This window comes from Alligator sinensis, unplaced genomic scaffold, assembly GCF_000455745.1.
Source record: "Alligator sinensis unplaced genomic scaffold, ASM45574v1 scaffold1309_1, whole genome shotgun sequence".
Taxonomy (NCBI): Eukaryota; Metazoa; Chordata; order Crocodylia; family Alligatoridae; genus Alligator; species Alligator sinensis.
The window spans coordinates 583,540-588,488 of record NW_005842870.1 but is presented as its reverse complement, the minus strand read 5'-3'; the positions used below and the strand labels follow the sequence as shown (position 1 = coordinate 588,488).

At 47.2% G+C, this 4,949-nt stretch overlaps 1 long non-coding RNA gene across 1 annotated transcript; it reads left to right on the top strand.

Annotated features, from left to right (window-relative positions):
• Positions 1–2,264: 2,264 nt before the first annotated feature.
• Positions 2,265–3,383, top strand: LOC102372845. Its single transcript, XR_325178.3, has 2 exons — positions 2,265–2,303; positions 2,839–3,383. It is a non-coding gene; the product is annotated as an uncharacterized LOC102372845 (long non-coding RNA).
• Positions 3,384–4,949: the final 1,566 nt, after the last annotated feature.

The following is a 4,949-nucleotide window of genomic DNA, read 5'->3' as shown; positions in this document are numbered from 1 at the left end:
AGCATGCGGTGATGAGGAGAGAGCCAGGTTCAGATTCACCTGGATGACCGCATGGATAATGGCTCCCCTTCTTCCTGGCCCAGGCCTTTTTAAAACCTCCCTGACCTCAGCAGCCGGTCCAATCGAAGCTGCCAATACTGGCTACAAACCGTCCAATCTGCAAAGCATCCCTGGCTACCTGGGCCCGCGCGCAGGGCCGGGTCTTCCCCCCCCTGCCCAGGTGACCAGAGCATCGCCTCCCAGGCGCCAGGCTTTTGTCTGCAGACAAGGAGCGAGATCCCCGCTGTGAGAGATTCAACAGCAGCCTCTCGGGCTGGCTGAGACAGATCTCTGGAGAGGGGCACCGACGGGGGCATTTCTGCCACAGAAGGGACCACAAAAAACATGAAGAGCCATCAGAGTCTGAAAAGGAAAGGATGTGAGACTCTAGTGGGCATGGACTTTGGTTAAGGAAGCACTCTCTCTCTCTCTCTCTTTCTCTCTCTCTCCCTCTCTCTCTCTGTATTTTTGTTGGGGATTGAATTCATATCTTTAAATTTCAGGTGTCTTTTTTTTACAAATTAGATTCATTAATTAATTAAAGCTAAAAAAGCACGTACAAATGCCACTATAAAAAGTGCATAACAAAGAGGAAGCTGCAATACAGTCCAACACACTAGTAAGTTGTGTTATCCTATCAGTAAAAGCATCTTGGTAGATGGAGAACAAGACTGAGAAGCAGGTCCTCCTACTTTTATATCACACTGTCAACATTGTCTGCCTGGGTGTCCCGCAGCCATGCACCCACGCTTCCCCATCGCTACATAGCATGCCAGGAGGAGGCGACATTTCCCATCGGTAAGCACCCTTCCACTGATTCAGTAATATGGGTTGTCCTTTGGGAAATCATTTTCCCTCTCTGTTATTCACATTAAAGCTCTGTTCTCACACCAAATCCTTCAGTGGCATGAACTCCTGAGACAGGGGGAGGTTTGGGCACACACCTCCGTGGCTTCCTATAAGCGGCCTCTAAGCCCAGATCCTGCATACGTTCCCCATACTGACCATCTGGGCACCATGCTCCACCTCGGTGGAGGCAGAGCTTGGTGACAGGAGAGCCAGAAATCCTCCCTGCACCCACCCTGAGTGCCACTCTCATCCCCTTCCTCTGCCCGCACTGCTACTCTGCTTTCTGCTCCCTCCTTCTACAAGCTAGAGCCATAGCACATGAGGGCTCGAGGGGACCACAAAACCATGAAGAACCGTCTGAGACTGAAAAGGAAAGAACACGAGACTCAGGTGGACATGGGCTCGGGTTAAGGAAGCACTCTCTCTCTCCCTACGTGTTATTGGGGGGATTGCATTTATATCTTTAAATGTCAGGTCTCTTATTTTATTAAATGGACTAATTAATTAATTAATGTTGAAAAAGCTTTAAAAAAGTGCCACAATAAACATTACATAACAAAGAGGAAGCTACAATAAACTGCAACACACTAGTAAGACAAGTTATAATATCAGTGAAAGAATTTGGGAACATGAAGAATGAGACTGAGAAGCAGGTCCTCTTACTTCTATATCACATCTCCAGCATTGTCTCCTTGGGTGCCCCGCAGCCATGCACCCACGCATCCCCATCACACCATAGCATGCCAGCAGGAGTTGGCATTTCCCATTGGAAACCACGCTTCCACTGACTCAGTAATACGGGTTGTCCTTTGGGAAATCATTTTCTCTCTCTGGTATTCAAATGTCTGTAACATGGTTGGAGACATCATCCCCAGCATGGAGAGATGTATTCTTACGACACATCGTGTGGAGTTACGTTTGCTCTGTGTGTGTCACAGTCCTTCTTCTACCTCATGCCACTGAAGGGTTCAATGTGACAACAGACCTTTAAGGGCATGCCTCACTCCTGGTCTGATGTATGCATTCATTTGCAGTGAGTCAGGTAGGACAAGACAGTATCACAGTATAAAAATGTATGAAACACTAATTGTGACCAGACTGATAACTGAAGGGTTCAGTGTGAAAACAGACCCTTAAGTGCCTGCCTCACTCCCGGTCTGATGTATGGATTCATTTGCAGTGAATCAGGTAGGACAAGACAGTATCAGAGGATAAAAATGTGTCAAACAGTAATTGTGACAAGAATGATAAAACAGATGTACGGGGATATCAGCATGTCAGGAATGAAGTCCGCATTGCCGACAGGCACCTCACTTCCCGCAGAATGGCTCCAAACCATATAAAAGCTCTCCCGTCCCAGTTCTAATCATTCAGCTCAGCATCTCTCTCCGCATTTCTCCTTCCTGCTGAACGGGGTAAGTCTGAGTAAACTCTTTCTCCTTAGGATTCAGAGCAGCAGCTTTCTTAAAGTATCTTTTCGAGAACAGGGTATGAAAAATATCAGTGGGTGTTAAAGAGGGGCTTTGCCTGAGCCCAAGCTGTGACTGCCTGGCTGCTAACACCAAAGACCTGCGCAGGATGCACTGACAATGCGGGGAATATGGTATCAAAGGCACAGAGCTGAAGGATGGTAAAAGAAGTCACTGTGGAGACCAAAAAAAGGTCAATATCCCTTGCTTGCTACATGCTTGGAGAAGATACAGTGTCTTCGGAGTATTTCTGACCTCCCTGAAACCAGGTGCATCCAGCTGGAAACAGCCACAGTAGCTGAGAGACCATAGTCTAAACCCAGAAATACCAGACAGAGCAGACAGCAGCTCTGTGGGATCATGTCCAAACCAGCTTAGAAGTTCAGAGGAAAGCAATGTCTGCAGGGCCCCTACGGAAACACAGGAGGGAAATGTAAGTATCGCCCCAGGGTCCCTCTCATCCAAACTCTGTTTCTTGCAGCTTTGCCTACACAACACAAAGATGGGCTCTCATGGATCTCATCACGACCATGGATCCTCATCCCAAGGATGCCACGGACATGAATCGTCCTGCCATGGTTCTAGCTCATCCACTACCTGCGTCATTGAGAAACCTGTGCCCGTCTGTCCCCCGCAGCCCTGCTGCCCCCCTGTGAATGGCGGTCAGCAGAGCAATCCGTGCTGCAAGTTTCCAACACAGTACCCCAAGTAAGAGCCACAACGACGAGGAGAATGTCAAGATCTGCCCACTCCATTCATCTCCTTGGGATAGTGGCTTACCTGCCTGAAGCCTCTTCTATCTGCATTCATCATCAGTCATTTGTTTTCCTTTATCCATTTACTTTCATCACTAAATGTCTGTAACATGGTTGGAGACATCACCCCCAGCATGGAGAGATGTATTCTTACGAAACGTCATGTGTGGAGTTACATTTGCTCTGTGTGTGTCACAGTCCTTCTTCTACCTCATTTCCTTTTTCAGTCTCAAATTTGATGCAAATACAATAAAGCTCGTCTTTCCTGAAAGCAGCACTCTCTGGGGATTTATCTACTTTTGACTCTGGTCATTTCTGTCATCTTTTTCAGTCTGTGTCCTTAGCTCGGGAATATAATCAAGGAATGATTATTAGGGAATAATAAATCCAGCTATAATCAGGGTAAACTTTGGCTTGAATCAGTGCCCTCAACGTAGAATGTCACAAGTCCTCCATCCACTTGTGCTAGTTAAGGAGGATCATCATACCTTGGTATGTGCAAATACAGGTCTGGCAAGGTTGCCCCAAATGCCTTTCTCTATTGGCTCCAATCCTTCTTTTTAACAGCACTTGAACTCCAAGATACTCCACAAAACCCCATCTCACTGCCTTTTCTTGCATACCTACAGATCTTCATCTCCCTGCATCTTCCCAACCAGGAAAATAATACTTCATAGCTCTCCCCACCCCAGCTTCTCCCAGGTATTCAGATTGTAAGATCCTTGGAACATGAGTGGTGCTGAACACAAAAAAAGCTCATCCCAGGTGAAGCTCAATGCACCAGTGAATTGAGCTCTGGATACAAACCACTGGGTAGCAGCCACCTGCTCATAATGCCACCACTGACTCCTTTTATTTGGTAACTGGGACCAGAGCACAAAATTCATTCCCCAATACCCTGCAGTCACCAGGGCCAGGTTTTCCTTCCTTGACACTACTATTAAAACCTTAGAAATTTACCATCAGTGCCTTGCAGATCAAGTCTGCCTAACCAACATTTCAGAGGAAGCAAGCAAGAAATGTGTTTAATACATGCCCATGTCAAATGACACAAAGCAAAGACAGAATCTGAAAACACCTTTTTTGTTGAGGAGCCAAAACAAATTCAAGTTTCACATTAATTTCTCAGACTCTTGGCTCTGTTCCCTGCTGGCAAAATGTTGCAAAAATGCAATCAGTGCAATGTCTGCAGGGTCAGACACACAACTAATTCTAGAACAATTACAGACCAGTTGGCAGAGCCTGGCCATGTGTCAGGAACTCTTTAATTCTCACTTGGACAGTGATTCATCCTCTCAGCATCCCTGAGGAATTCATACTGCCTTCCCTGAGTCCACACCACAATCCTTTCTTGTAGTCTAAGCGCCAGCTCTCACTGCCCCAATCTGGCCCTCAAAGGGAAGCCATGTACCCCCTAAGCAAGACAGCCATGCCCCCTCTTGTTTGTTCCCAGCACTTGGTATGCATCCTACACGATAGGCACTGGTTAAAACAGAGGTAAGGCTTGGAACAGAGATCAGAACCAAGCCTCCCTCCTTCCCACCATGCAAGGCCCTAACCACTAGGCTTCACAATTAGGAAGGTGGGGTGGACCCTGTGGCAGAATACCATCCCTGTCTCTCCCTAAGCTTTGCTATCTGACAATTTGGTTACCATGGTCACTGCAAGGGGCAGACACCTCTGCCCCATCTCTATAGGTAACCCTGAGTTGTAACCTGAGAAGGATACATTGCTGAGGGAGGGGGGAAACCTCCTCCCTCTGCCTACATGACTGGCATCACATACTGGGGTGGGGAGCTCAAACTCCCTATGCCAACATGATTGGGAAGGAACTAGA